The sequence below is a fragment of the Diadema setosum genome, chromosome 19 (assembly GCF_964275005.1).
Source record: "Diadema setosum chromosome 19, eeDiaSeto1, whole genome shotgun sequence".
Taxonomy (NCBI): Eukaryota; Metazoa; Echinodermata; class Echinoidea; order Diadematoida; family Diadematidae; genus Diadema; species Diadema setosum.
The window spans coordinates 14,609,042-14,629,370 of NC_092703.1; positions in this window are offsets into that span (position 1 = coordinate 14,609,042).

The following is a 20,329-nucleotide window of genomic DNA, read 5'->3' on the forward strand; positions in this document are numbered from 1 at the left end:
CAATTGTCACATGAGCAAATGTCATGTCACCTGTGTAGGAAGCGGGCATAATAGATCCATCACAGATTTGCTCTATTTAAAGATATCAAAAACTCTTTTTACCCTCAGACAGACAGAAGTCGGTGACAATGTGGCACCTACACATTTCATGTTGTCATGCGGATGTAAAAATGCACTGATTGTAATGTCATGCTAGCTGCATTTGTTGTACTTCAGTAAATCTCTGCACTTGAAAAACAAGACAAGACAAAGGGGAAAAAAAATTAGGGATCAGTGTAACTTTTGGTGCATGTTCACGCTGTGTCGGCAGCATAAATAACAGCTGTGGTGGATGTGCGTGACCACCATGGCCAGAAACAATGTGTGTGCGTCAAGCTGCATCAGTGTGTGTGATGGTCCGTGATCATGTGTTTGTGTTTGCACAGTAATGCACTGTGAAGTCTCCACAAACAGCAAGCAGAGAATCTATGTTGACTGTAATACTCGTGGCCTCACGTAAGTTCTTATATCCTAAGTTTCAAAAGTGCACTGTATAAGCTGTTATTTTCACATACAGACATTTATGCGAATGAGGAGATCTCAGACATTTGAGCAAAATGATGTGTTTGCAAATTGACACCAAGGCTATCTTAAGGGCACTATTACCCTCGCGCATTGCAACATTTTTACATGTTAAATTCGCAGTCCAACAGTGATTCGTGAAATTAAACCCTTGCAAAAATAATAGCTTATACAGTATTCAATGGAAAACTGTGGTTTGTATCCAAGATTTCATAATGAATCCACTTCAAAAGCACACTGGTATCCAATTTTCATTTGACAGCACATCAGGGCAAAAAAAAAAAGTGATCTGAGTCTTACCCCTCCTGGTAAGAGGTTGCTGGTCACATGTCTTCAGGTCAAAGGTTGCACTGACTTTATCTTAATAAGCATGTAGTCATGTGTTTGTGTGATATAAAATAGCATAACTGGGCGGGAGAGAAAGGTCTCTGTCACCATGTGCCACAATCAACTTTGCCAACGGTTGTATTAGCCGATGTGTGTCATGCCGTTATTGGTTGTGTGATATTTTGGTGATGTTTTCCATTTATCGGTTAACCCGTTGAAGACTAGTCCCAAGTATACTGGGGGAGGGTGTCAATGGGAAGTGCGTGTAAGAGAGACTCTGCTCGTCCTCAACGGGTTAAGAATTGAGCAGGAACTATCAAACAAGGCTTCAGATGACTGTGTGTGCTGGAATGATGGGCATACACTGTATATGCTCTGATTTGAAGTCATAAAACAATACTGTTTCAGCAAGGAAGGTGCAGAAATATTTACGATATTCTTGAAGGAAAAGGTCACAGCCTGCAAAGCTTCTTCGCAGCTTTTGTGAGGAGGATAATGTCACCAGCGCGTCAGACCTTACGAAAGAATTAACGGAGCAAACATCTGAAATGAATCAAATATCAGCATAGCAATTTCCTTCGCACTCAGTGATATTAAACTGCTGTGTCTTTTAATTTCTTTGTGTTGTTGAAGAAAAAAAGAAAGCCAGTACATGTGATAAGCAAAAAATTTTGCTGTAGGTCAAATGAGATGCTATGAACTGTAGATATTATATCAATGTAATATTTAATGGATTTTAAGTATGAAGGTACTTATATGTGAGTGTTACAGATGTCTGAAGTTGAACCTGTCAATTTCTAATATAGAGAGGTATTCATGCACAGTGATTCTATGATATTTCATTGCCAATGTGAACGTCACCTTGAAAACTTAGTGTGTTAGTATGTTTAGCAGTGCCTGAACCAAAGATTGCAGAGTTCACTTGAAAAGAATTGAAATCACATAATGTTGTCTGGTATGGATCCACAATACATCATGTTTCCTAGTCTAGTCGACCCACAATGCACTGTGTTTCCTTTTGTGGCTGCTGTACCATACAGTGTAGCTTCTCTCTCATTAGTTTGTGTCTGTGTTCAATGCCATATGAATCATTAGTCCATTTATGTTTGGACCATGTTTGGGCTAGAATATGTTCTTCATTATTGGTCTTTTATTACTGCAATCATCAATTTTATTTTCATTATTTTATTATTTCATAATGTTATTATATTATTATCATTATTGTTATTGTCAAGCTGCCTAAACTCTTCTGGTCCAGGTGATGGTACAATGTACATGAAAGCATGTGTGTGATGTACTACTTTTTTCCATTTTTTTTTATGGTGTTTTCTTTGAGATTTTTTATTTTGATCAGTATTTTGCTGTGCTTAACTGCCAAGTCTGTCTCATAGAGTTCAAGGACTATTCACTCTAAACATAAATTCTGTATTCAAGAAGAATTGTGAAATCTTCAAAGACAACTGTGCAACAACTACAGTGGCAAGAGTTCATGATTACAGTGTGCCAGTTAGACTGACATGAAAGGTACTTTGATGGATGCTAAACTTGCATTTTTCTTTTAATACTGCAATACCAATTACAAAAATGTGAACAAAATTAAGACATATGACAATCCCACAGCAGTGATGTTATTACTGCTAGTCATGTGTGAGCTGAGATGACGTTTTCACAGACTTAGCTGTTAACCCGTTCCATACTGACTTCTGAAATGCCCATAGACTTAATATGCAGGCAACCAGGTCCATGTATGGAACGGGTTAACACTGCAGCTAGAGATTCAATCTCTCCCTTTATTCCAAAGAAGAGTGTACAAATAACGACAAAAAAATCCAAGTGAGATTCCTCAGCCGTTCTAGTAACTGGTATTTTTGTTTTGTTTTCCAATAGGTTTGGTATGAATTGCTATTTAACTCTTCACACATTTGTGCTAGACCTCTTTACGATCATTGTAGCAAAACTCAGTGAGGTTCATGTAAGAGACATGCTGGCTATCTGAATGCAGATTGAAATTGATGTGTTGTCCCAACTGCTCAGTATTTGTGACCCTGCACCACAAAACCAACAAAAAGTCGCCAGACATGGATTTTTAGTTAAGGGCAGATTCTGAAAGAGCAGACTCTAAGCTTTAAAATGATATATAACTCAATTCAAATGGACTCCCCTAACCTATCTAAATACTGGAAAGAAAGTACACACTCTGGAAAAGAATGTACTGAGGAAAGAGGCTCTGAAGTACAGGGTCTATTCAAGCGCTTAATCTTTAACCAAGCCGCGCTAGCTGTGAGATGAAAGGAACAAAACACAGGATGTCAGCCACCAGGAGCAACAACAATGAAGGGATTATCAGATTAAGCTGAAATTTAGCATGTTTTATCAACACATTCTTTCCATGATTAATGCCAACTTACAAAGCAGTAGCATTATCCTTTCAAAAGCTATTAGACTTGAAAGTGAAGAATGTACAAAGGATTTCAAGAAATGAAAAGGGGCCTCTAATACATACCTGATCATTCTATACTCTCCCCCCAAAAAGGGGTTGTAGAAAAACTGTTGAAAACAGACTTTCCCATTCGTGTTATGGTCCCAAACTAAAGAATAATGTAGAAGAAAGATAGCTCTTTCAGAAAATATGAAAAAGTCAAGATTGACATAGTAGACCCATTTCACCTGTTTTGAGTCCTCACTGGAAATCGAGGGGTGCGACTTTTTGTTTGTTTTGTGATGCACGGTCACATTTGGTCTCCCCAGAAATGGTACTGTAAAGCAAGAAATATCAGTGAATTGCCACTGGCATTCAATGCATATAGTATACCGGTAGACAAGAACTTCCAAATGCATTTACATTTTCGTGAATCTTGGTTCTTGCAAAATTTGCAAAATTAGAATGCACGCAAACATTTCTTGTTTTGTAGTATGACGCTACTCAGCAGGTAGGTAGGATGTTGGAGGAGTCGTCATGGAGACGGTTTGTGAAGCGGTATTTTCATCATGATGCACCAGGTTCATGAGGAGTAGCTGAATCATGAATTGTTTTGTAGGAAGAGGAAAATGAGAAACTGTGGAGTTGTTGTATCCACTGCACTACATTCCAAAGGAGGAGGTTTCTCTCTTTCTCTCATCGATACAACCCAGACCTGTGCTTTCAAATTCTGCCAAAGTTCTCTGTAAATTATTTTAGGGATGAGGGTGACATTGACTTAGTGCACCAACACACAGAGTTGAGAGTTGTGTACCAGTCTGACAGACTGGCTTGGGAACAATAAAAAGTCGAACAGAGGGTAGTATAATGTAACCATTCAAACTGTTCAGAATTATTTCAACTAAGTAGTTGTGTGTATGTATACATTGCAGTTGCATCTGATGAAGACTCCAAAGTTTCATGTGCAATTCTACTTTGGGCATTGCATTCACATGAGGGATTCATTGTTTGTTTCTTCTCCCCGCCCCTTTTTGTCGTCAATATCCTCCCTAATTCAGCTAAGAATTTGTTTTGGCCCATAAAGATGATAGTCATTTGGTGGATTAACTTTCCTCTGAAACATTGTGATTCTCATGTGCTAAGTTGTCCAGACTCTCTTACATGCAGAGTGTGCAGTGGTTGAAGTGGGAATGACCATGTCTCCAACTTAGCTGTGAGTTGCATCTCTTCCAGGTTCATGGGATTGATGCTTGTTCCCTCACAGCAAAATGCAGGAGTGCCATGTCAACTTCTGGCCCAGAGTCAAAATCTTTATGTCGGGATATTGTTTTTGGTTGTTATATTGATGCATAGAAGAACATGATGCAGGCACAGAAATATTTGTTCATAGTACTGATGTTGATGGTAACATTTAATAGATATGTGCTTATAAACAAAAGTTACCCAAACTTTGCTGTTGTAGGACCCTCTGTAAGTACATGTACCTATGTGGTTGTATTCATATTGCTGTAAAAATATTAGCATACACCGGAATACAGATTGGCACTATCAGTCCTCAGAGAGGTTTTCCTTCATAGCTCTGCTGTGATCTTCATGCATTTCTTGAGACCCACAATATGTTCCCCGTTCTATCATGAAGATTTGCAGTTTGGCTGGTTTAAATGTTGACACCTCTGTTTCAGTGTTTCAGTTAGAAACTGAAATAATTAAAAAAAAAAAAGATGAGTAGATTTCTATTCCTCAAAGAAACATTCATTTCTAATCCAGACTCTAACACTGGAGACTCATTGGCCCAAATTCACGAAGGTGGTACACATGAAACCATGGTTTAAACCATGGACAAAAACCATGGAGCGCCAAGTGTCGCATGGAATATATTTCGTTACAAAATCAGTCATTTCGTCGATGAAATGATTATTTTGTAACGAAATGACAACATTTTGTAACTAAATGAACATTCTGTCCACGAAATGATAATTTTGTTAATGAAACGGTCATTTTGTCGACGAAATGACCAATTTCATAACGAAATATTCCGTGCTACACTTGGTGCTCCATGGTTTTTGTCCCTGATTTAAACCATGGTTTCATTTGTAACACCTTTGTGAATACGGGCCATTCTGACAAGTGACTTACCATCATTTTAATGAATTGCGTCACTAATACTGGTGTTTGCTAATTGGAATGTAGTCTGGAAATTTCTTGGAGATGAATTGTCAATGAATTGCGATTACTTAATCCTCCTTATCCCCATCTGTGCCACCATGGACCAAGGCACGTTGCTACTCCCGAGTTAACCGCACCAGTGACCCCAACACGTGAACAGCGCCCCACACTGGGGTCACTTCCGAGTGGGCTTGCTGATCTAGAGTCAACCCCTTAAACCTTCATATAGACATAGGTGAGGATTATGTGTGTCGTTACTCTCATGTGGTGCATGAATCGTGATTTGAATCTCACTCATAGTTATGATTATTATGTCCCCACACATTTTGCGTCACGATTCAAATCGAGACCCAAGTAATTGGGCCTTTAGAATTTAGAATTTTTCAAAAGCCTTTCAAATGGCCCTTTAAAGTTTAGTGTGCATCCAAATGTCCAAATATTGTCAGTGGTCTTTGTTTAAAAAAAGAAGATGTGAAAATCTGGTATGCATTCAGCTGCGGAAAATGGACATGAATTGCCTATCTTCGTGTTCATCTGTAACAATATAGCAATGGCATTTGGTAACAGGTGGATGTAGAATCACCTCATCAACCACAGGGGGTGTTTCATAGTCGTCTTTCTGGGTAATTGAGGGTGGAGCCAAGTGAATGCTGTGAATTTCTGCTTTTCTTTGGCACCTTTAAGTGCAATTCATTATGGTCCTTTCAAGAGGCGTTCTCCCATCCAACTTTCTCTGCTTGGCATTGCGCCATCACCCGCCAACACTTGGCTAGCTTTCCAGATTTACGTCATATCTGCCAAGAAGAATCCTTCTGAACAACATGGTTCCTTTCAAAATGGGATTGCACAGCAATTGGTCAAGAACATTACTTGAGGCATCATCATTTGATTTTCAAAGTGGCATTAAACCTTCACCAAACTCTTTTGTACATACAACCTTCTATGTATCAGTGGACTTTTTTTGTCTTTTTCTTTTTTCTTCTTCATCACCAAAGTTCTTCTGAGGGCACAGTTTGGCAGCACAGCTAAAGAAGTGGCATATCCATCCTAACCTCAGTGTTACATAGGCTGCAGTCCAACAAAACATAGCATTTATATATTGCTGATATATGATTTGGTCTACTTGACTTTTTTTCCCAATTTTCCCCACTAATTTTGTCATGAGACGTAACAGGTGTAGAGATTGTGTGTGACCTTGCCTTTGATAAAAACAAAAAAAAAAAATTAAGAAGTGTTATCATGCTTTCATGTGTACAATGTAAATACCTGCGCTGTCTGTATCTATTGTAATGTTGACAAAGAAACATAATGAAAATAGATGCTCTACAAGGCATGAAAGTAAAAAAAAAAAAAAAAAAAGGAGTGGAGGTTCTAAAAGTTAACATCTTTCTTTGTGTAAGACTTGTCCATTATATCATTTGTGTTGGAGTATGTAATGACTGCAATGATAATAGAAGTGTATATATGTGTGACTATTATATATATATATGTGTGTGTGTGTGTGTGTGTGTGTGTGTGTGTGTGTGTTTGTGTGTTTGTGTGTGAGAGAGAGAGAGAAAGAGAGGATGGGAGAGAAATCTAGATGTTGAGCGTGTACATGTTCAGTGTTTGCTGATGTATCAAGTGGATTTTATTGCACATGTTGTGAAAAGGAAACTACTAGTATTCCATGTCCAGATGCTTGAGATACAGTTTAAAGGGGCCCCTGAAATCCAAGTGCATGTTGATATGTGTTGATTTTATGATACCATCAACATCACTTTTGTGGTGAAACGAATATCTAGAAACATTCCATATATATATTTCTAGAGGTTTTTTTCTTCTATTTTTCTTCAGATTACTTGGGAACGCCCACAAAAAAAAAAAAAAAAAAAAATCCTTCCACACCAATATTCCTCAGATGACCTCATCTGTCAATCCTTACTTAAGTACTGAAATGTTTAACAAAAGACATTGGAATGCACCCTCCCCTCAAATGAGCATAACTTGCATGTTCCCTTGCCATGTCTTTTGTTAGTCACATTGATATCACAGAAACATGCAAGTTATGCTGAGTCGAGGGGAAGGTGCAAAGTGAGTGGGCACGGTGGAGAAAACAAAAAAATAAGGCAGTACTATCGTGATCTTTTCGCAATGTGCCATGTTTCATCAATCACCTGCATAGGAAACCTACTCCAAACCAAGAACTTTGAAATTTTGGAATATGCCTACTATTATGTTCCTATTATAACGTCAAATGTTACTCTTCTGTTTATGTGTGTGTGTGTGTGTGTGTGTGTGTGTGTGCATTTAGATACATTCAAGATTATTGCTTTAGAATGTAAATGGACGTTTTGTTGTGTAAAAATCGTAGAAATAAAATAAAGATTTTTTTGTCTTCTCAATTGTGCACGCACTGGAGGGGGTGGAGGAGTGTGTGGTATGTATGGATGTGTTCGTTTTACTTCTTTGTTTTTGGCAGTAACAGAGCTAGCCCCCATACTACGCCAATAAAAAAAATCAAAAAAAAAAAATCAAGGCACTAAAATTCTCCTTTTGTCTCAGTGCCAGAATTCCGCAGTCTCGTCTGAAAATTAATCAAACAAAAGCAAGGAAGGAAACAAACGAACAGAAAAATACCCACCCATACACACAAGCAAACATGCAGACACACAACAAGGGATGAGACTTTGAAAGCGAATGAGAGAGCTGACAATTCTGATATAAGAACAATGATCCATTAAAACCAGCTTGCATGACTTAAACTCATCACTGTAGTGCTGATGTCGTTCTCCGCAAGTGAGCTAGAGAATCATATTATGACACAACCACACTGTTGGTAACTTGACGACCCCGTGTTTTTGATGGGTTTTGTTTGATACCAAAAAGTCACTATATTTTCTACGCTGCCTTTCTATTTGATAGTCTCCATACGAATTTCCTTCCGAAAGAAAAATGTGGGGGTGTGTATCGTTCTTTTTTTTTTTCTTCTTCTTTTTTTTTTTTCTTTTTTGTATCTCGGGACATCTACCTAGTGAAATTAACAGTCAATGTCAAAATAACAGCACTTCAAGCCCAAATAATTCGCAACTAGTATTTAAATCTAAAGCCCCCGCATCCCGCCTAAGCAATTATGTCTGCTTAAAAACAAACAAACAAACAAACAAACAAACATAAACAAAAACATAACAAAGCAAACTCCCAACATAACTATAGGAGAATTCGATATTTCCGTAATCAAATCTTTCAAGGAGACCTCCGGATGATTTTCAAATTTTTACATTTGAACATATATAAATTAGTTATAATGGGTACAGAGTTTCAGGATTTATGATGATTGGGATGAAAAATAAGAATGTTTTCGAAGTTTATAACAAATTGCAATGAACAAGGATGATGACATGGCAGCCTCACCATAAGAATGCATGAGAATAATGTGGCTCAAGGAAGCAGCTCAAAAGAAGAAGGCATGCATAGATTACACACAGGTGAGCTTGCAAGCATGCGGTATTGTAATGGAATGACACTCCTACATTTCTGAGATATGTGAGGCTCTATGTCATCATCTTTGTTCAGTGTAATTTGTTTAAGGTTTTTGAAAGTACTGTTTCTCTGCTCAAGAACCACAATAAATTCTACAGATCTATACATGAAGCTGTTGATTTATGTACTACATGATGTGAAATTATGAAAATCGTCCGGAATGCCCCTTTAATTTGTTTGTCGGTTTGATGGTTTTGAGCGGCAGAAAAACAGTTATCCCCAACAAAATGAGCGCATCTATTGTTTGCTTACATTTGGACAGATCCAGAGTCATGCATGGCGGAGCTATGCACATTCCAAGTAACCAGGGAGGCGTGAAGTAACTAGCAATGAAATCTCGTCTTTTATACTCATGCTCAACTCCGTGAAGTTATGCGCTTTGCCGCAGGTGTTAATGAATTGTTTTGACAAAAGACATGACTTCTGTTTAATAATAATACGTCATTGATTCATGACAGACAGCAAACACACACACACACAAAAATGGAAACAACTTCCGTGAACACACCCACAGCGAGTAGCGGTTCTAAAATATATTTTTTTGGTCTCCATATCCAAAGTGTATGGAAGAGTGGCTTGGAGCATGGAGCATCAAAGCCAGAAAAATACTACGCATTCAATTATTATTGTCAATGTTACCGAACATACGCATAAATTTGCAGAAATTGAGAAGATATTCCACTCCTTCTCTAACATCTCAATTGAACTGAATTGAACTGAATTGAATTGAACTGAACTGAATTCAATTCAATTCAATTCAATTCAGTTCAATTCAATTCAATTCAATTCAATTCAGTTCAATTCAATTCAATTCAATTCAACTCAATTCAATTCAATTCAATTCAATTCAGTTCAATTCAATTCAATTCAATTCAATTCAATTCAATTCAAATCAATTCAATTCAATTCAATTCAATTCAATTCCGCCACTCAAAAATGATAATTATGTGAAGCATGTGCCAGACTGGATCTGACGCGCAGATAATATATAGGAAAACATGCATATGACACGTGTCTCATTGCATAATATTACCGGCCGCTTCTGAGGAAGGCATGTCTTTGTTAACTCTCCACAGCCCACGCAGTCACTGTAGCATTTCTACAGCGACAGGGCTGTGTATAGTTATGTCTTTGTATGATGGTCACTACTTTTTGCTATCCCTACTTATAAAAGATAAATGACAATCTAATATAAATGTTAAGACACAGGCATGCACGAATAGAGATTGGGCAAAATGATGAAATGAAAATGAAAATACTCGACTGGGCATGCCCGGGGATTAATCTGATTAATAAAGAAATATACCTAAAGATTCCTCCATATCAATTTTATAATTATGTCGGAAATATGTGGAAAAGTGATAAAACCGGTCTTTCAGGACGGTACATTTTTAAACACTTTCACATGATACAGTTCGTTCTGATTTACACTTTTCCATTATATTTCTGAAAGTGATTGACTTTTGTTTATAAGTGTGCTTTATCATAAGTTAGATTTCACTTCATTTAATAAAAGAACATTAGCAAAATACATGTACAGCCGAAATTATGTTAACGCTCAAAATTAATCCTCAGATTGCTCAGCAAAGCGGCGGCGTCGAACAACGATCATCAAAGGCACAAAATACACCCGTGGAATTCTTTTGTATAGAAAACTGACAACTTACTGTTTGAATAATATTACAGCCAGTTGGAACTTCAACTCTTAAACATCCTTAGTGGCGTAACTATGGTCTCGGTGATTAATTGGAAACGTGAATACACTATACACTCGACGTGTTGTGTCTCTCAGTTCTGTCCCAGGTACTTCCTTTTCCCCAGGGAGAGTGACTAACACTAAAACAAATTTAGACCATCAGTAAAACAGCGCAGTTTTGTTCTTCGGTGTTATGGATTTCTAAACCGCTGGTTTTCATTTTTGTTTCCATGACTGTAACGTATCCCGCGATGTGTCTTTTAGGCGACAGATAACAAGATAAAATTTAATGTAGGATCATCTTGATGCTTACAAAGTGTACAAAATTGTGATGCGGTACCCAAGTAATATATGACATCTTGAGGACAGCTACGAAGCTGTTGATAGTCAAGCATTTTCATATCCCCATATTTTGGTCTCCCCATGTTTATAACCCACTTTACTCAGGTGTTCTTGTGTGTATGTGTGTGTGTGTGGGGGGGGGGGGGGGCAGATTTATCTATTTGCAGCTCTACAATGCTTACATTTAATGCGGCAGAAAGAAATGTCAATGCTTTCAAATCAGTTCTTTTCCATTACTTTGTTTCAAAACATAACGATGAAGAAAAAAAAACACACACATCCGAGTTAATAGAGAGCGACAAGGACCTGTAAGTATACGTAAAACAGAAGAAGAGATAACTTGGTGGTGATGACCCCACGAGAAGTAGTGCTGATTAGATAGTTAAGAGGCCCCAGAAAACAAACACAGAAATACAAATCACTAAATTACATACAGGTTAATTTAGCACAGAAGAATCGACAAACGTCATACAGCATACTTTGCAAGCATATAAGTATAATATTGCCTGACCGTAATGACGTTTACCAGCTGAAATCTTATTTACCTCTATTTTTTCTTCATGAAATCAAATTCAAATAACTGTTGGTAAATTACTTCCATTTAGAATTCCCAAAGGCATCATCTCTACAATAATATTGGATAAAATGTCAATGGATATACCTACGTACACTCCAGGAAGCCGGCAAGCTATCTTCATAAACTAGTCCCACCTCGTTTGTTTGAAAGGCAAACGAAAACATGTTTTGAAAGAATAAAAATGACGGAATTGTTGGTTAATACAATAATGTGCAATAAAACCTGGTATGTAAACAAATTTTGTGCAAGAAAAGATATAGTTTAATGTACGTTGAACTGTGCAAAATCTGATTTATATCTGCACAGATTGAGGAAGGCATCTTCCATGCCTTTATAATAATATGGAAAATGAATCAAGAGTAAACAATATATTAGGCCCTCGGATTGACAATAGGCCTACTTGTTGTTGTTGTTGTTTAAAAGCAGCAGCAGCAACACCACCAACAACAACAACAACAACAACAACAACAACAAGCGTGATTCTCAACCCACAACAGATTAGGCCTACTATCAGTTCGTAATAATTTGGTTGATTAAACAAATCAAAAGTACTCTGAACATAATTGAACAAAACAAAATAGTACAGAAACAGTGGATGAACACTTGAAGCACTGTCCACGCTCAAACAGACTAAATTGCAACTTAGGAAAGAAGACTACTTAGCAATAGCACAGAGGAGACAGAAATATCGATGCAATTTTGAACAAATAATGTTGTGCATGCTGTGGAATGGGGACACGTTGTCCAGTGATGTGAATTCATAAGTCGGAGAGATATAGAGTACATGCACTAATATCTCAACGGACTAAGCGCAGCTTGTTAGAGCTTCGAACGTTAGAGCTTCGAAATATTCTTGTTTATATCTCTATAAGATTTATAATGTTTATTTTATGTTAAGTGCTGTCTGGGGCAAATTATTTGTATAGGGCCCCATTTTCTCTCTCTCTCTTTTCGTTCTTTAAAACAACAACAACAAGCTTCGAACGAACACATGGCATGACACAATGAATTTAGAAGGGCCTGGGTCAGCTTGTTTAGTGTTAGAGCTTCGAACTTGTTAGAGCTTCGAAATATTCTTGTTTATAGCTCTATAAGATTTATAATGTTTGTTTTATGTTAAGTGCTGTCTGGGGCAAATTATTTGTATAGGGCCCCATTTTCTCTCTCTCTCTCCTTTCGTTCTTTAAAACAACAACAACAAGCTTCGAACGAACACATGGCATGACACAATGAATTTAGAAGGGCCTGGGTCAGCTTGTTTAGTGTTAGAGCTTCGAACTTGTTAGAGCTTCGAAATATTCTTGTTTTATATCTCTATAAGATTTATAATGTTTGTTTTATGTTAAGTGCTGTCTGGGGCAAATTATTTGTATAGGGCCCCATTTTCTCGCTCTCTCCTTTCGTTCTTTAAAACAACAACAACAAGCGTCGAACGAACACATGGCATGACACAATGAATTTAGAAGGGCCTGGGTCAGCTTGTTTAGTGTACTAATAGTTGAAACTGAGAGTTGGAAAGTAACTGAAAGGAAGCAACCGATATCAACAATGGAAAATGAAAGAAATAACCATATTTATTGTATGACACCGTGAAAAAAAAAACAACAACAAACAAACTAACATGCAAGATTTTATAGGCCTGTGCAAAGTGAACACATTATAATGTCTTTAAACGTAGATGGCGCTATAAAGGTTTTGTTTTGTTTTGTTTTGCTGTTGTTTTATTCTGATAGATAAAGAGAGCGCTATGCGGGAGGTGAGTCGACAGCTTTTGAGTATCTTCGCCATTGCACCTGAACGTGAAACTTACGAAGGTGACACGGTGGGGGATCGGGGGGGAGGGTGGGAAGGAAATGAACGCTGTAGTACGTGCGTGGAAGCTGAAAAACAGGCCTCAGCGACAAAGGCAGCAGTTTGAAGAATACATATAATATGGCAAGTTCCGCGATACAAGGTAGGCCTACTGAAATACGTCACAGTCGGCCCAATTTAAATTGCTATCTTCCGGATATCAGAGAAGCAGCAAGCCATCGCAACACCCGCTCCTATCAAAGTTATGTAAACCATATTTTTCCCCCAAAAATACTAGTAATTTGAAGTCTCTTGATCATGTGCAGAACATGACGAGAGAGACAGAAGGAGATACAAGGCGAAACCATGACACACAATGAAAAAAACAAACAAACAAACAAACACCCTGTTGGGCCTAATCATGAGGATCAGAATAAAACTTAATCCGTAAAACAATCTTGCTACATAATCTTTGTCATGGAATATTCCATCGCTTGAAACTATCGAGAGGTTATTGATACATGTAGTTCTATTGTGTCTGAAAAATTACCACAGATACCAATTTAATCTGTGCCTTTTCTTGTAAGATCTAAGATTTTGACATCCACTCTCTTGTTCAGGAATTTCACACGACAAGAATTGTACATGAATTTGCGTTCCCTCTCGATCTAGTGCAATGGGTAAACACGCATGAGTGGAATTTTCCATCTTGAACATTCAATAAATCTTCATACCATACCATTGCTCATTGGTTGAAGTTGGGGGTGTGTAACATAAATTATTCATGAGTCGTCCGAGTCGTGTTTATAATCGATCCATTGTTTTACTGGTTTCTAAATTTTCCTTGCCAGCGACCTCAAATTATTAGTCTACAGAAAAGACCCTAATTTGTCATCTTTGTTCATCAATGGAAACAAATTGTACAAAACAAATGTACAATATATTCTCATCAATTTCATAACTCCGACACTATGATGCATTTTCCCACAAAAAATAAAATACAATCCATATATCACAATGTCTCCATCTACTATATAACTTTTTGTCTCCATCTATTTTTTTTTTTTTACTGACACACAATCCTTATTCATTATATTCATTCAAAACAGAACACAGATCACCCTATAGTACCCCGTTAATTATTCCTTCCCACCTTACTCCCCTACCCTTAGGCCTATCCCTCAGATCTTCAAAATTGCAAAGGGTACTCTGAACAAAGGAGATATGCATGGAGCATAGAGGCTGCCTATCACAGCACCAGCTGATACATGACAAAGTAGTTCATAATGACAAAAGCAAAATGCGAAAATCGGACTGCATGATCGTGACCAATAATGTACCGGAAATGTCTTCTCTGCATGTGCAATCACTGTGAAACTGATCATTTGTTCTTTGTTGTTTTTTTTTCAGTCTGACTATAATGGAGAAATACTATAAGTTATTTTTCTGAATATTTAATATCATCGTGTCCCAGAAATGTGAACTATTAAATGAAACCCCTCAGGCGAACTAAAAACAAACAAGCAAACAAGCAAACAAACAGACCAACAATTAAGGCAAAACTTTTACATGCCCACCCCCTCCCCCTTGGGCTCCCCCACCCAGGTGGTCATTAATTGTTACGGGCTGCGCCATCTTGATTTTACTGGTAACTTTTGGTCTGGAAAAATCCTGAAATATTGATGAAATAGGACGTGTTTTAGCATTTTTCCCAAAACATTTTCATTGGGTGTGGTTTTCAGATCTTTTTCATTTTGGTCTGGAAAAATCCCAAAATATCGATGAAATAGGGCGTGTTTTAGTATTTTTCCCAGAAATACATGTATTTTCATTAGGCTTAGCTTTCAAATCATTCCCCAAAAACGTCCTGAAATGACGTACCGAAAAGATTTACAGTTTCAAGTTGTGTACCCCCGAAAAATTTTGAATTACCAACTTTTTATTTTTGATGATACTAAAACAATGTCAAAGCTGTCTGCAAGACCAATCTACGCTGAGGTTCTGATCGATTACCGGTATACATAAATTCGATCGATAGTTGTCATAGTGTGAGGAATCGTGAAACTGCTCAGTCTACCTGTGAAATTCGACCCTGGGATAGAATCTGAGAATACCAAGGAACAATTCTAATTGTAAGTATTTTGACCAGTATTTTTTCAGTCATTATCACTCCCCGTGACAGCCATACCGTTTATTGGTTCAGTTGTTCTGTTCGGACCTGTGATGTAACGTTAGAATTGCATTTGGCGGTAACCCAACGACGCACCGGAGCCGTGTCTTCGGCGCTGTATAATGTAGCGACTATCCGTACACCGTAACTGTACCGCCGTATTCACGTTGCATTGTGCCTACTGCTACTGCATCACTGTCTATTAAACGTTAGCATGGTTAGTGATTAGTGGCTAGAAATGCCATACCACCACGGAGGTGGAACGCTTGATGGGCACCGTCGCTTTAAATTCGTAGTTTCTAGACCCTAGCTGTGCCATGCTATGCCATGCAGCAAACATACAACTGCAGTCAGTGTAGACTAGATTGTGCTGCTGATGACAAAAACTTCCGAAGACAAATCTAGACAGACATCTATTCTGTTACCTGATTCAGTCCGGGCAATCCGTTGATCTTGGGGGGGCTCTGTTTTCATGTATGGTTGGACCCACACTTGGTCTACTCATTGACCGCCTAATTTTTATTTGCTTGATAAGAATAATACTGAAATTCACGTGAAGACTTGACCTAATGTGTAGGATGTGACTGTTTTAGGGCTTATTCGGTTTTAGGCCTACGACGACCGTGATTGAGAAAATCCAGTAGGCACCTAAACGACAACCGTGATTGAGAAAATCCAGTAGGCACCTAACGTTACTATCAAATGCTGTTGTTCCCTTTTCAATTCTAAGTTTCAGTGCAAAAATATCGCCGTCGAACTTGAGTGGCTTCTCTTTCAGCTCCCCACGGTGCCGCTCCTTTTTTAGATAGACCGCTGTTTTTGCATTGACAATGCACACAAACCGAGATGTAGGCTATTGAACACCGTGTTGTACGATGCTTTTAGAAAATGCATTGACATTTAATATAATAAGTCGTTACATTACCATTCGGTTAAATATTCATTTGAAATTTTGTCCTTGATTAAAACCATTTGATTTATAGAACTAGTGAACAGTGGATTTTTGCATTTTCCCACACATCCTCATCAGCGGTCAAAGGCAAAGCCAATACATTTTTATGTGCTCTGTGCGCAATGCAGTGCGAACTAAGTGTTCTGTGCGCCAAAACTAATGTTACACAGTCGGTTTCAATAAGGGTGGTCGATGACTAAGAGCTACCAATCCCATACTCTCCCCCTTTGTGAGCACCCTTGGACAGGGGCCGCGGAACGTTTTTCAGTGTGGGGGGGCTGCGGGACCGGGGGGGTGGGGGGGGGGGTGGTGGTGGCAAGGTCAAGACCCCCCAATTGAAATTCATGAGTGTTGTGATTTTTTTCGATTTTTACCCCGATTTTTTTTTTTTTTTTTTTTACGAACCAAAAGTGTGTGGGGGGGGGGGGGGCTGCAGCCCCCCCCCCCCCCCCCCCCAGGAGTAAGCGATGAATGGATGTCACACAAGTGATGGGACCCAATGAACTCTTTTTAGGAGAGGTGTTTGCTATTATACATGAAGTCCTTACTGACTCCAATTTTTATTTGGTTTAAATGTTACTGGTGGCATGGAAGATAGATTATGTACATTGTATATAATAAATGCTGTTTTCATGACTAGGCTGCAGGTATAGTATTTACAATTGAGTCATAAATGTTTTCTGGGCTAGATAGTGTCAAGATCATTACAAGGGTTATGTGGTATAAAAGATTACCAGTACCAGCAAGGGGAGATAGAGGATAGCGGTAATCATAACTCTGCAGATTGTTTGTCATACACAGACACGTTACTAAAATGCATGTAAATTGCAATAAGTCTATTCCAGTGGTTGCTCTATTAGAAAATCTATAATTTCTGCATTCTATGTCATGATTTTGTAGCTGTAGTAACCAGGAATGCCAGTTTTCAGACTACAGTATATACCAAAAGAAACTTTGCGTTAAATTTACGTGTAACGCAAGCGCCGATCGTTACTGCGTTAATCTTTCTGCGTTACAAAATTAACGATCACCGTGCGTGAATGATCGTTACAGATCGTTACAGATCGTTACTGTGCGTTACAGATCGTTACTGTGCGTTAATTTTTAGATCTTGCGTTAGCGGACTTGTCATGTGGACTGGCAAGAAATCTCGGAAATTGCGAGACTCGGAGATGCCTCGGTTAAGTAACTGTCGTTCGTAATATTTACTACGGACAATTCCTGCCGGCGGAAGGCATTTAAATAGCGATATCAAATGCCGAAAAGATTTTGTAGTTGAGCAGAACTCCCCTGACAATGTCGTGTTGTCATGGTCGTCAAATTTGTACTCATGGGCGCAGTCAATGGAATCGGGCAAGCAAAAATTTCGAAGCCACATTTTTCCCCACAGCCAGCATATTCCATCGAACATTGAACCCATGAAATCACGCATACGCAAGCCTAAAACTAACGCCGACTGTCTAACGTTAGCGATGTCACGATTTCAACAACTGTCAGACACTTACTCAATTCAGGAAGGTGCAAAAGTCCATTTATATTCCAATACACAAAGTCACAACGTGTGTCTCGCCGAATAACTGGTGGTAGTGTGTGGTGACAAAGCCGAGTATTTCGGCAGTAAAAGTAGCTGCAGCAGAAGAACATGTCTACCACTTTCTGCTCGCATTATTACACTGCCAGCAGGTGAGTCAAGTGGTGACTTGATAGGCACGCTTCACATGAAAGTTTACCCAGAAACATGAAAAATCCCACGATGCCAAGGTGCCAGAGTGGGGAATGGGGAGGGGTGGAGAGAGAGAGAGACCAATCAACAGAAGAAACCGCGCGTACTGGCGCATTCTCGGAGGTCATGAACAGTCTGGGGTCTTGGAGATGAACAGAGAAGGAATGTTTAATTAAAGATAGCTCAAGTCGAAGACCCAGGATTACAAACGTTGATTCTTTTTTCCCCTTTCATGAAACATGCCTTCACGTTTAGAAATGGTTGCACTCCTTTAAAAAAAAAAAATCTCCTGCGATTTTTGTTAACTTAATATAGCCGTTTAAAACGTCAAACTTACCATGAAAGTGTTACTACATTGTACTTGTAATACAATAGTTAATACTATACCTATTGCTTTAATCATATCTGTATAACACAAATTTGACTAGCAATGACAATAAAAATACTTGTATTTGTTTTGTGCGGAGATTTTTTTTTTGTTGTCTTTATCCTGACTAGTTCCTATGAAATTTCTAATGTTTTTACGGCAGCATCAACAGCCTAAAATAAATTACTGACAGATTTATAGATTATGAAATTTTTGGCAACCATCCATTTGAACGTCAGGCATGAAAAGCTCCTGATATTCAGCAAAAACAACTCAACAGATCAGAGACAAAGTTCCTTCAAATTTTGAGAAATAGCACGCAGATTTGCTGGGCGTGGTAGGGTCCATGCTTTGAGATCGTCACAATCGTGTTGTCACCAGGGAGGTGGAGTGTCTCTCTTCCACCTCCCTGTTGTCACGGAGTATCGGGAAGTTCTCACAAACTCCAGGATCACCCCTCCCTGCCAACTCCATGTTGCTCCCAGGGAGGCGGGAAGAGTCTCTTCCCACCTCTCTGTTGCTCCCCAACATGCATCGTGAATGCGTGGCGTTTCTTGTCACCGTCAGTACCCGAGGCTGCTTTGTATTTGTCTTGGAATATTGATTCTTCTTGTCAAGACTTGAGTGTAGTAATCGTTTTGCATGGCTATGTAAAAAATTGTGATACAACGTGTACTCAACTCGTCTTTGTGATTTTTTCTTCAGTCCAAAAGGAAGACAAAATAGTATCATGACGTTTGCAATTGTTCGAAAGGTCTGCTTTTGATAACTCAGACTACTCAGTAATCACCCTTGTTTTCCCGCTCCCAGGCCCTCCAATTTTATTGAGCAATCCACACGCGCGCGCAAATTCCTTTGCCATGTGGTTTTGCCAGCCAGCTGTCGGAATGTGCTTTGAAGTTACATTTCAGCCTGGCCTGGCTGGCATGAATGGGTGTCGAGTTTCAATCAATACCTACTGTTGTTTTATTCTTGTATTTGAACATGTCGTTTCACCTGACAACACACGGAGATCGGGAAGGTGTAGGGCTAGGGAAGAGGTTTTTGTTGTTGTGTTGCAACCTAATCCGGGCAATTAACCCCAGAGGGCAATTACCCCCCCCCCCCCCCCCCCCCCGAATACTGGTTAATGGTAAGGTTAGAGTAAAGATTAGGGTTAGGTTTAGGGTGAGGAGTTTGGGTTATGGTTAGGATTAGGGCCAGGGGAAGGGTCCGGGGTAATTGTCCAGGAAGAAAAGAGGGACGCGCTTTTGTTCTTGGTCAAATCGATTTTCCTAGGTGATGCTGTGGAGCTAGAAAGGAACAAAAAAAAACAATTATGATGTCTGGCGTACTTCCGGGACGTCTTATTTTTCTTGCACTCTAAAATTTCCTATTGTTTGGCGTTATCAATTTCATTAATTGTTGTTTAGTTACCCTCTTTCGCATTATAAACTTAAAGTCCATAGAACATTCATTCGCATTAAGATCACACTCGAAAAGCTATACTGGTGTATAGTTTGAACAAAGCAAAATGAAATAACGAATATCCCGCAGATTTTCCAAAATTATGCGTCACGTGGGTCAATTCTGACTGGGCTGAATATTACCGTTATTCATCTCCAAATTCAAAAGCAAACACCCGACATTCATTTTATGATCGAAGGAGCCGAATGTCACTGCTGTCCACTTTCGAAAGTGAAATGAATCATCTGACATATTTCAGCATCGCACGGA